Genomic DNA, 14,052 nt, shown 5'->3' with positions numbered 1-14,052 from the left:
ATGATGGTCGTATGCGTGTTTGGCGCCGTGCAGGTGAGCGCCACAATCAGGACTGCATACGACCGAGGCACACAGGGCCAACACCCGGCATCATGGTGTGGGGAGCGATCTCCTACACTGGCCGTACACCACTGGTGATCGTCGAGGGGACACTGAATAGTGCACGGTACATCCAAACCGTCATCGAACCCATCGTTCTACCATTCCTAGACCGGCAAGGGAACTTGCTGTTCCAACAGGACAATGCACGTCCGCATGTATCCCGTGCCACCCAACGTGCTCTAGAAGGTGTAAGTCAACTACCCTGGCCAGCAAGATCTCCGGATCTGTCCCCCATTGAGCATGTTTGGGACTGGATGAAGCGTCGTCTCACGCGGTCTGCACGTCCAGCACGAACGCTGGTCCAACTGAGGCGCCAGGTGGAAATGGCATGGCAAGCCGTTCCACAGGACTACATCCAGCATCTCTACGATCGTCTCCATGGGAGAATAGCAGCCTGCATTGCTGCGAAAGGTGGATATACACTGTACTAGTGCCGACATTGTGCATGCTCTGCTGCCTGTGTCTATGTGCCTGTGGTTCTGTCAGTGTGATCATGTGATGTATCTGACCCCAGGAATGTGTCAATAAAGTTTCCCCTTCCTGGGACAATGAATTCACGGTGTTCTTATTTCAATTTCCAGGAGTGTATTATACATAGCTTCACATTAGTCTTACAAAGTCTGAGAAACGGACAACAGAGGATAAATGCATTTACTTTGCGGACAAGCATTTGGAAAGCATTGCTGTTAGTGAAGATATGACCATACGTCGACAGTACAACGAGTTGTATGACGATGAGTTTATGCAGAGAGATATAAAGCATACAACATGCAGGTGACACAAACGTGAGGGCTGTGATATTTGTGAGTGTAAACTAACGTTGGCGTCTGTAGCAGACTTACGTCATCTTCATGTAAGACGATGAAACTGAAAAAGTTTAAACAGTAAGAATCCTAGCTCGACAGTACGAAGTTAAAAACGTTGTTTCTAATAATGTAAAAAGTGTGTAGTCACATTAACTAGAAAACATCTTTTTTAAGTGACTTGTGTGAACAGCGATTGAAAATGTTAGCAAGGAAAACACAATAATATTGTGTTTCTGAACAGTGTGGTGAAGTTTTGTAATTGTAATTCGGTTTTCATATGAGACTTTCGCCTAGTTTTACAAATAAGTTAAAATGTTCTTTCGGGTTAGATTCGAAACAGCGATCTATGGACATTGTCTCATAAAATTCAACGGTTTACCGCTGCAACAACTGGGCTACCGAATAACTGAGATGTAATTTGGTTAAGCGGCAATTTTCACTATGAGTTTAATTTCATTGTATGACGCTTTCTTTCGTTGTAACAGTGGGAGAGCATAGCTCGGAGATCAGTTAATGTTAACTTCACAGTGCAAAACATTTTTAATTGAGTTAGTAAACTTGTTCGTCGACGTGGTGGCAATTTGCCGGTACAGTGCAACCACATTTTACGCATCTTCTCGTTTTCTGGAACACTCAGAAACAACTTTTCAGGGATTTTTGTAGATGTATTTGTATAGTGTGGTACTACACACCATTTGCAACCCATTTTCCGTAACAGAAATTCCAAAACAAGACATCACTCTGAATTAGCAGTATGACAGTAAGAGCAGCGAGCTATCCAATGACGTCACAAGCGTCACGTGACTCGAATGGAGCGTTCAAATTATTTGAATTTCAATACCATTTTTTTTTAAAGAATACTGTTATTCAAGAGGAAAGAAAAGCATATTGGGAGCAGAAAATAACATAAGTAATCATTTAAGACAGTTTCCAGAAAAGAGTTAAATACCCTATTGTTGCATTCATATAAAGAATTAGTAATTAGAATAGAAACTGACAAAGAGCAGGGATAAAGGCACTCAAATCACTTTTACTGTGTTTATTTGACAGCACTTTAAACTGTGCCACGAATTTAAAATTTTAAACTGTTGTCCAAATTGCGCCTGTAATACGGAGCTATCACCTGTCATAGTCGTTCAGTTCTATGGTGGTCTTCAGCGTCGGCGGGAACGAGTAAACTCAGCTCATTTTAACCATAGAGACTTAGTTAAGCTTTTCGGATCATCATCGGTAGGCTAATGATCACGGATAGCCATCTTATGGATAGCCTCGACTTTGAGTGTCGATCACAAAGTATACCTGCTTCACAGCCGACAATTAGCGAGCTCATCCGCAGTGAGCAAATAACTTTCAAAGTGATAACTCTCAGACGACTCGGCCCTTCGCATTCTTTTCGAAGGCAGCTATCATTAACAATTATTTTCAGTGCAGTGAATATTCCCATACACTCTCTTATACCATTCATAGGTAATTTACATACGAAAAGGAGTTTTTAGTTTCTGTAGGCATACCTAAAGAAAACATATACAGTATTCAATTTAAATGGTAATTTATAAACAATAATTTTGATATCGAAAATGAATTTGTAAAAGTTACTTAAGCTGACATCCGAGGCACGTTCCCTTTTTAAAAGCAGTTGATTTATCCACTACTGGCTTGCTAGGCCTATCGCAGCTTCACCAGAGCCCCGTTAGCCGTCACGTTTCAGGGTTCCCATAGGGCCTTCTCAGCTACCGTAGCGGTCCTTCCCCCTCTTCCACCTTCGTCCAGTTCTCTCCTCTTCTCATCACACATTCCTTCACATTCATACTTTCAAGCAGTATTGAAAGTAGACTGCAAGAGGAGCACTACGTTTTCAGACCGGGAAGATCAACAACGGACCTCATATTTGCGGTAAGGCAACTGCAGGAAAGGCACTATGAGTACGGGAAGGACTTAATCATCGCCTTTTTAGATATTGAGAAGGCGTATGACAGTATCTGTAGGGACAAGCTCTGGGATGTGCTGAACGCAAAAGGGATAGATGAAGAGATAACACGAAAAGTCAGAAAAATGTATGAGGGAAGTGAGAGTTGTGTGAAAGTGGGGAGGGAACGTACTGCATGGTTCAAGCTGGAAAATGGGCTGCGACAGGGAAGTGCACTTTCGCCTTTATTGTTTATTATTGTTATGGATGAAATCCTACAGCAAGTATCAGAGGCAATTGGAGATCATAAAATGAAAGCAGTGCTTTTTGCCGATGACCTGATGTTATAGGGAAATTGCGAGAAGGAGGTGCAAGAGCAGTTAGATGCACGGGAGGCAACGGCAGCACAATATGGAATGCATTTCTCTGCAAAGAAACGTGAAATAATTGTCACAACAAGGAAGAAGAATAGGCCAAATGTGGATATAACTTGTGGAGGGGAAAAACTACAAGTGGTAGAGAACTTCAAGTACCTGGGAAAGGTGTTTGAAAGTAAGGGGGGGAAACGCAATGGAAATAAATGAAAGGTGCAGAAAAGCAGGGCAGTTCTACAAATGCATTAGGGGGCTTATTTGGAGCAAGGAGGTGCCACAGAAATCCAAGGGAATTATATACCGAACCTACTTTGTCCTCATATTGGCATACGGAAGTGAGACATGGGTAATGCACAAAAGCGACAAAAGTAGAATACAGGCTAGTGAAATGAAGTTCCAGAGGAGCAGGTTGGGTGTAACAAGACGAGACAGATTGCGAAATGTGTATGTGAGGGAAAGACTAAAGGAGGAACCAGTACAGGACAGGATAGAAAAATCAAGACTGCAGTGGTGTGGACACATGAAGAGAATGGATGAGGGAAGAATTCCAAAGAGGATGTTTGATCTGCAACTGGAGCGGAAGAGGCCCAGAGGAAGACCAAGAGATAGATGGGTGAAGGGAGTGAAGGAATGTGTGATGAGAAGAGGAGAGAACTGGACGAAGGTGGAAGAGGGGGAATGGTGGAAAGACAGAACACGATGGAGAGGCTTGTGTTCCCGACAGACCCAGCCAGTGGCTGGAAACTGTCCAAGATGATGATGATGACTTAAGCTGACGAAATATAACATTTGCTTTACCGGTTGTACAAGGCTTTGGAATATTCTAACATCTACTCGCGCAAGCCTGTACGAGACGTACGGTAAAGTCAGATATAGATCCTGTTACGCGAGATACCGTGACATCTCGAGTGCTCTTTCTCTATTGATCTCAGTATGGGAGATACGGAGAGAAAAGATACACAGATATCATGATTTTTTTGTATATTATTTCGCTACTTAACAGCGAAATAGAATCCTGGCATCTCCTTAGGGTATAAATTCCGTCTTTAACTAAATGTAAGGCTGTGTGTGTAGTTGTCAGACACATTTCTCTTCTTCCATTTTCGAAGAATCTTGATGTCCGATAATAAATGTCTATAATAAATATTTTGTAACATTTATCGAATATTCCTTTGGCACGTGGAGGAGCGTAGACATATTTTGATTCTTACTATGTATGAAAGTTAGATATACGATGAAACAGTTATGAACTTCACTATAACAGACATATTCGTCACGAAAGAATGAGCAACTGTACTGATATTTAAAATAATTATCATTTATTCTCAAGTCTCAGTTGCACATTTTTAATTACATGGCATGTATCGATCACTCCGTATCATCTTCAGATCTATGTAGTGTTCTTCAGGAACCGTCTTGTCAGTTCAGAACCTCATACCGGATGTGCAACTGAGACTAAAGAATAAATGAGAATTATTTTAAATCATGACCGTGTTTTTACATTCAATTATTCTGGCCATTTTCACGTTGAAATCAAGTTCTTGGTACATAACCTATTTTAGGTACTGTTAAAACCTGCCACTGATGTTTCTTCAAAAAAATAAGCGAATCGTGCTGCCAGTCGAACAAAAATCCTTTCATTTAGTCGCAAATGCGGAATTTATTCTCTAAGAGGACACATTCATACAGATACATTTACTTAAAACAACTCTTCTTTCTAACTACTTATAGTGGAATCGCCAATAGGAACCCGCAGTTATATACCAGGTACCGTCGTTATAAGGCTCCTTTGAGCAAAAAATATTATAATCGATGAGAAAATCAATCATCGAGCTTACAACGAAGTGACAGCCAAGTTGGGAATAAATTATGAGAGACTCGTACGAAATACGTCAACGTATTAATATGTTTATGATCTCTGTAGAATGTATCCATGGTTTCGTCGCAGTAAGGTTATTAACAGACATTTCGTCATTGTGGGCTGTCTGTGATTATTTTTCTCAGCATGAAATACTCCGAAATAATTTGCCGTCTTCCGTTCAAATTGTTTACTTTGCTATTTAAGTAAATTAAAATTCCAAGCTACAGCGGCATTTGAAAGAATTACATTATTGTTTGGGGAGCTACGTCTGCTTCAGTTGCTCATATAACGTTTGTAGTCTGAATGGGTGAAGTGCCACATTCGCACTCACAGTCGAATAAATTTGACATTATCGTCAACTTCGTACATTTTTATTAATATTCGTAAAGTGTAATTACGAATCTGTGTACTTTACAGAGGTGTCATCGACAAACTTTGTGTGGCTGTATGCAGGAAGGAACTCAAGCAGATATAGCATTCAAAACTGTGAGGGTTATTTTTGAAAATGGAGCTGCAGCCGCGAAGCGCCATTTGAGACAGAAAATTGCAGTGAAATGCAGGAAGATCTGCAGCGGATAGGCACTTGGTGCAGGGAGTGGCAACTGACCCTTAATATAGACAAATGTAATGTATTGCGAATACATAGAAAGAAGGATCCTTTATTGTATGATTATATGATATCGGAACAAACACTGGTAGCAGTTACTTCTATAAAATATCTGGGAGTATGCATACGGAACGATTTGAAGTGGAATGATCATATAAAATTAATTGTTGGTAAGGCGGGGGCCTGGTTGAGATTCATTGGGAGAGTCCTTAGAAAATGTAGTCCATCAACAAAGGAGGTGGCTTACAAGACACTCGTTCGACCTATACTCGAGTATTGCTCATCAGTGTGGGATCCGTACCAGGTCGGGTTGACGGAGGAGATAGAGAAGTTCCAAAGAAGAGCGGCGCGTTTCGTCACAGGGTTATTTGGTAAGCGTGATAGCGTTACGGAGATGTTTAGTAAACTCAAGTGGCAGACTCTGCTGAAGCCAGAGATAAATTCTGCCGAAATTTTTACAAAGGCACAGACGATGTTTAGAAAGGATAGATTGCATGCAACCGGTGGTGGCGTGTTTGTCGATGTTAGTAGTAGTTTATCCTGTAGTGACGTAGAAGTGGATAGTTCCTGTGAATTATTATGAGTGGAGGTTACACTCAACAACAAAGCTAGGTTAATAACTGGCTCCTTTTACCGGCCTCCCGACTCCGCAGCATTAGTGGCAGAACAACTGAGAGAAAATCTGTAATACATTTCACATAAATTTTCTCAGCATGTTATAGTCTTAGGTGGAGATTTCAATTTACCAGATATAGACTGGGACACTCAGATGTTTTGGACGGGTGGTAGGGACAGAGTATCGAGTGACATTATACTGAGTGCACTATCCGAAAATTACCTCGAACAATTAAACAGAGAACCGACTCCTGGAGATAACATCTTGGACCTACTAATAACAAACAGGCGCGAACTTTTCGACTCTGTAAGCGCAGAACAGGGAATCAGTGATCATAAGGCCGCTACAGCACCCCTGAATATGGAAGTAAATAGGAATATAAAAAAAGGGAGGAAGGTTTATCTGTTTAGCAAGAGTAATAGAAGGCAGATTTCAGACTATCTAACAGATCAAAACGAAAATTTCTGATCCGACACTGACAATGTCGAATGTTTATGGAAAAAGTTCAAGGCAATCTTAAAATGCGTTTTAGACAGGTACGTGCCGAGTAAAACTGTGAGGGACGGGAAAAACCCACCGTGGTTCAACAACAAAATTAGGAAACTACTGCGAAAGCAAAGAGAGCTTCACTGCAAATTTAAACGCAGCCAAAACCTCTCAGACAAACAGAAGCTAAACGATGTCAAAGTTAGTGTAAGGAGGGCTATGCGTGAAGCGTTCAGTGAATTCGAAAGTAAAATTCTATATACCGACTTGACAGAAAATCCTAGGAAGTTCTGGTCTTACGTTAAATCAGTAAGTGGCTCGAAACAGCATATCCAGACACTCCGGGATGATGATGGCATTGAAACAGAGGATGACACGCGTAAAGCTGAAATACTAAACACCTTTTTCCAAAGCTGTTTCACAGAGGGAGACCACATTGCAGTCCCTTCTCTAAATCCTCACACAAACGAAAAAATGGCTGACATCGAAATAAGTGTCCAAGGAATAGAAAAGCAACTGAAATCACTCAACAAAGGAAAATCCACTGGACCTGACGGGATACCAATTCGATTCTACACAGAGTACGCGAAAGAACTTGCCCCCCTTCTAACAGCCGTGTACCGCATGTCTCTAGGGGAACGGAAGGTTCCAAATGATTGGAAAAGAGCACAGGTAGTCCCAGTCTTCAAGAAGGGTCGTCGAGCAGATGCCCAAAACTATAGACCTATATCTCTGACGTCGATCTGTTGTAGAATTTTAGAACATGTTTTTTGCTCGCGTATCATGTCGTTTCTGGAAACCCAGAATCTACTCTGTAGGAATCAACATAGATTCCGGAAACAGCGATTGTGTGAGACCCAACTCGCTTTATTTGTTCGTGAGACCCAGAAAATATTAGATACAGGCTCCCAGGTAGATGCCATTTTCCTTGACTTCCGGAAGGCGTTCGATACAGTTCCGCACTGTCGCCTCATAAACAAAGTAAGAGCCTACGGAATATTACACCAGCTGTGTGGCTTGATTGAAAAGATTTTAGCAAACAGAACACAGTATGTTGTTCTCAATGGAGAGACGTCTACAGACGTTAAAGTAACCTCTGGCGTGCCACAGGGGAGTGTTATGGGATACAGAGACGTTGCAGCATTAGGAAACTGCAGCGAAATGCAGGAAGATCTGCAGCGGATAGGCACTTGGTGCAGGGAGTGGCAACTGACCCTTAACATAGACAAATGTAATGTATTGCGAATACATAGAAAGAAGGATCCTTTATTGTATGATTATATGATATCGGAACAAACACTGTTAGCAGTTACTTCTATAAAATATCTGGGAGTATGCGTACGGAACGATTTGAAGTGAAATGATCATATAAAATTAATTGTTGGTAAGGCGGATACCAGGCTGAGATTCATTGGGAGAGTCCTTAGAAAATGTAGTCCATCAACAAAGGAGGTGGCTTACAAAACACTCGTTCGACCTATACTCGAGTATTGCTCATCAGTGTGGGATCCGTACCAGGTCGGGTTGACGGAGGAGATAGAGAAGATCCAAAGAAGAGCGGCGCGTTTCGTCACAGGGTTATTTGGTAAACGTGATATCGTTAAGGAGACATTTAGCAAACTCAAGTGGCAGACTCTGCAAGAGAGGCGCTCTGCATCGTGGTGTAGCTTGCTGTCCAGGTTTCGAGAGGGTTCGTTTCTGGATGGGGTATCGAATATATTGCTTCCCCCTACTTATACCTCCCGAGGAGATCACGAATGTAAAATTAGAGAGATTCGAGCGCGCACGGAGGCTTTCCGGCAGTCGTTCTTCCCGCGAACCATACGCGACTGGAACACGAAAGGGACGCAATGACAGTGGCACGTAAAGTGCCCAAGTGCCCTCCGCCACACACCGTTGGTTTGCTTGCGGAGTATAAATGTAGATGTAGATTAAACAGAAAAATTAAATATTGTGACTGAAGCGACTTATGATAATTGAAATGTTACTAAGTTCCCCCTCAACACAAGTTACAATAATATTCATCATCGTTTCATAGTGGATATCATCACTTATATGGCTGTGTCTAGTTGAAGACATCCCGTACTTTGCACAAAGATCTACGAAGATGTGGCTGCTAATGGAGCGGCTCTCACGTGTGCTGACTCGGCAGAAATACGTGCTGGCAAAAAAAGAATGCGTTGCTGGTGGTAGTCAGACGGCTTTTCGCAATTAGCTCTGCAACTCAAGGAGCTACAATACGGGCTCCGCTGTTTTGTTTAAAAAATGTGTGGCTCTGCCTGTGTCACCCTGTAATTATCTAGCTGCTCGCTGTTCTCAGTTCACAGGATGTGTGTAAGGTCTGATAGCTATAACATCTACTCAACTAAAACCGAAAGCTTCAGCTCCAAAGAGATTGCCAGACAGCAATAAGACTTTCAGTATTACTCAGAATCAATGTTTCTGGTTAAAAATGGAGGTGGGGTTGGTTTTACATGATGAAAGGCCTGTAATGTATTGCCAGAGCACTGAAAACCATTACGCCGTAAAGAAATGAACACTTAATAGTCGAAACAGTTACTTTTGTTTAGCCGAGCGCATTCATTCGGCTAAAATACTTGGAGAATGCCCTATAGCAACAAAATTTCTCAATAGCCTGAATGCTAAAAGTGGTTTGAAGCAGTAACTGATGTGAAGAACTTGATGAAGACAGTGAATGGTGGGCTGGTGAACACATACTGAACATCTCCGATATTGTCCGAATGGATATGGCAAGGCTATACCATCAACCAGACGCACTACGTCATGGAAGAGGAAAAATATCTGGGTTTAACGTCCCGTCGACGATGAGATCACTAGAGACGGAACCAAGCTCCGATTGGGGAAGTCTTGAGAAAGAAATCATCCGTGTTCTTGTCAAGGAAACCATTCCGGTACTGCATAAGGAAACCACGAAAAACCTAAGTGTAGATGGCCAGGCGCGAATTTGAACTGAAATTCTGCTGAATACTTGTCCGGCGTCTTTACCACCTCCAAAATAAGGACCACTTCACCATAGGCCACATTGACATCATAGTTTAAACTCAGCTTCAGGCCCTCTCTACTTAACCCAAGTCTAACGCGGGGTGATGGTAACAACAGGCGTTTTTCAGTAATACCCACTCTCTAAACTGCAACAATACTTCCTTCGCCCATACCCTAGCCCAATAAATCCGTAATGAGAAACGTCACCACAATATTCCTTACCACCTTACACACTCCACCGAACTGACAACCAATGGCTCTAGCAGATTTGCCATTCTCCACTGCATCTGACAGCATCCACTATGTAATCATCTAGTCCAACATACACAATGTGATCAAAAGTATCCGGACACCTGTCTGAAAATGACTTACAAGTTCGTGGCGCCCTCCATCGGTAATGCTGGAATTCAGTATGGTGTTGGCCCACCCTTAGCCTTGATGACAGCTTCCACCTCCGCAGGTATACGTTCAGTCACGTGCTGGAAGGTTTCTTGGGGAATGGCAGCCCATCCTTCACGGAGTGCTGCACTGAGGAGAGGTATCGACGTCGGTGCTGCGGTCGGACACGAAGTCGGCGTTCCAAAACATCCCACAGGTCTTCTACAGGATTCAGGACAGGACGCTGTGCAGACCACTCAATTATAGGAATGTTATTGTCGTGTAACTACTCCGCCACAGGCCGTGCATTATGAACAGGTGCTCGATCGTGTTGCAAGATGCAGTGGCCATCTTCGAAATGCTCTTCAACATTGGGAAGCAAGAAGGTGCTTAAAACATTAGTGTAGGCCTGTGCTGTGAAATTGTCACGCGAAACGACAAGGGGTGCAAGCCCCCTCCATGAAAAACACGACCACACCATAACACCTGTGGTGTCACCGCCAGACACCACACTTGCTAGGTGGTAGCTTTTAAATCGGCCGCGGTCCATTAGTATACGTCGGACCCGCGTGTCGCCACTGTCAGTAATTGCAGACCGAGCGCCGCCACACGGCAGGTCTAGAGAGACTTACTAGCACTCGCCCCAGTTGTACAGCCGACGTTGCTAGGAAAGGTTCACTGAGAATTACGCTCTCATTAGCCGAGACGATAGTTAGCATAGCCTTCAGCTTAGTCAATTGCTACGACCTAGCAAGGCGCCATTTATCCTTTGCTATGTATCTAATGAAGAATGTACAGTAACAAGACCAATGTTCACCAATTGTGGATTAAAGTTAAGTATTCCAGCAGCTACGTACTTTTCTTTATAGCATTCATTAAGTATCCTGTTTCAGACCTCACGCCAGGCTGCGTGAGCTTATAGCGTGCATTTCGGCTTCCTCAAACAACACGGTGTTGGCAATTCTGCCGACACATCAACACCACCGCCTCCGAATTTTACTGTTGGCACTACAGACGCTGGCAGATGACGTTCACCGAACATTCGCCATATCCACACCCTGCCATCGGTTTTCACATTGTGTACCGTGATTCGTCACTCCACACAACGTTTTTTCACTGTTCAGTCGTACAATGTTTACGCTCCTTACACCAAGCGAGGCGTCGTTTGGCATTTACCGACGTGATGTGTGGCTTATGAGCAGCTGCTTGACCATGAAATACAAGTTTTTTCACATCCCGCCTAACTGTCATAGCACTTGCCATGGATCCCGATGCAGTTTGGAATTCCTGTGTGATGGTCTGGATAGACGTCTGCCTATTACACATTACGACCCTCTCCAACTGTCGGCGGTCTTTGTCAGTCAACAGACGAGGTCGGCCTGTACACTGTACGTGTCCCTTCACGTTTCCACTTCACTATCACATCGGAAACAGTGGACCTAGGGATGTTTAGGAGTGTGGCAATCTCGGTGCAGACGTATGACACAAGTGACACTCAATCACCTGACCACGTTCGAAGTTCGTGAGTTCCGCGGAGGGCCCCATTCTGCTCTCTCACGATGTCTAATGACTACTGAGGTCGCTGACATGGAATACCTGGCAGTAGGTGGCAGCATAATGCACCTAATATGAAAAACGTATGGTTTTGGGGTGTCAGGATACTTTTGATCACATAGTGTATTATCGGACAGTGTCTTGAAAGGAGGATATAAGATGAACATCAACAAAAGCAAAACGAGGATAATGGAATGTAGTCAAATTAAATCGGGTGATGCTGAGGGAATTAGATTAGGAAATGAGACACTTAAAGTAGTAAAGGAGTTTTGCTATTTAGGGAGTAAAATAACTGATGATGGTCGAAGTAGAGAGGATATAGAATGTAGACTGGCAATGGCAAGGAAATCGTTTGTGAAGAAGAGAAATTTGTTAACATCGAGTATAGATTTAAGTGTCAGGAAGTCGTTTCTGAAAGTATTTGTATGGAGTGTAGCCATGTATGGAAGTGAAACATGGACGATAACTAGTATGGACAAGAAGAGAATAGAAGCTTTCGAAATGTGGTGCTATAGGAGAATGCTGAAGATAAGGTGGGTAGATCACGTAACTAATGAGGAGGTATTGAATAGGATTGGGGAGAAGAGAAGTTTGTGGCACAACTTGACTAGAAGAAGGGATCGGTTGGTAGGACATGTTTTGAGGCATCAAGGGATCACAAATTTAGCATTGGAGGGCAGCGTGGAGGGTAAAAATCGTAGAGGGAGACCAAGAGATCAATACACTAAGCAGATTCAGAAGGATGTAGGTTGCAGTAGGTACTGGGAGATGAAGAAGCTTGCACAGGATAGAGTAGCATGGAGAGCTGCATCAAAACAGTCTCAGGACTGAAGACCACAGCAGCAGTGTATTATCTCAAACATTTACTTAAAAACTCCAAGATTCTCTTGTATCATTATTTATATCCATTCCAAGCAGCCTATATTTTATTATCTCCTAATCCTTGTTGTACAGACCTTCCCCACCTATGTTATTCCAGTAGATCTTTACGTCTGCGGCTATCCTCCTGTTGAACATGTATCTTAAATGAAGCTGGTTTGCTGGAATCCTCCAAGGCGACCTACCACCCCTGCCTTAATACAATCTACCCTTAACACATTTGATGTCATCCATACTTCCAACATGAGCCGTTGGACGCACTACTATACATGTGTTCGATCTAAATCAAAGTGACCACCCTTGCCACCTGTTATACCATTTGCTATAGGCACAAACCAACCCACAGCATCCTTCATACATTCACAATGCTGCTACACCAACTGGGATGCCGAATGGAACTTCATCCGCATCCAAATCAAAAGCCATCTCATCAACTTTCAACACCTTGGTGTTACATCTCTCAGTTCCTTCTTCCTTCAAGCAAATTTATAGGAGGTCTTTCTGCCCACTCTCTTTATCTCCACCCCCATCACCCCAACTTCCCCGTGCTCTACTCCTCAGAGAACCCGGTTAGTCCATTTAATTCTTCCATTGATCCAGATACCTGGACACAATAATGCATCACTGGTAACTACAGCAACTCATGCTTTACCTCTTACTGGCAAAGAAGTACAGAAATCGGCGACAGATACGTGCAAAAGTCACACTGCAATTCCCTCAAACTGAAAAAATTGTTGTAAGCTCATTATAGATTTCAACTATTGTATCCCCCTTTATTTTACGCTGTTCAATTAATTATTGAAAACAAGCGTACGGCGACATTAGCGACATCTGGTGAACTTACAACACAAATATCTTGTGGCTACTGTACGGCAGCTTGTTTTGAACAGTAGTGCTACTGACAACATGAGTCGTGCACATGATGTTATTTTTATACATTTGACGATGCTGGTGATGATTTTGTATTTAACATTTGATGATGCCACTATGGCTGCAATACATTAGGACTTTGTTTTTATAAACAGGTATGCCTCTTCATACTTAAAGCGCACAAATGCATATATTTGTCATTAGTACTTTTCATTATGGTCTATTTATTGTTTTTAAGCTGTAGACAGTCTGCCAGTGTATTTATATTTTTTCCCATTTTTACTGCAGATCTGATGATAGGTCATTATAGACCGAAACCGGTAATCTGTTAACAAAAAGTTGGTGACCATAGACGTAAATTGAAGGAAACTTATTGTTGGAAAGCATTGCACCGCCTCATTGGCACAGAATATTATCTCCTCCTCGACAAACAACCACAGTGAAACAACCTTAGTAAAGTTAATCTCTTTACCGAAGTACATCCTGACTGTAGCTAATTACCTAAACTTCGACTAGCCTTCTATGACCATTATCATATCATCCTACCTCTTGCATGCAATCTTCAGTTGTACAAACCAAACTAAGCTCGCCCATTACAGTACAGCGTCTT

Source organism: Schistocerca nitens, chromosome 3 (assembly GCF_023898315.1).
Source record: "Schistocerca nitens isolate TAMUIC-IGC-003100 chromosome 3, iqSchNite1.1, whole genome shotgun sequence".
NCBI lineage: Eukaryota > Metazoa > Arthropoda > Insecta > Orthoptera > Acrididae > Schistocerca > Schistocerca nitens.
The sequence above is the reverse complement of the archived record's forward strand: the minus strand, read 5'-3'. Positions refer to the sequence as shown.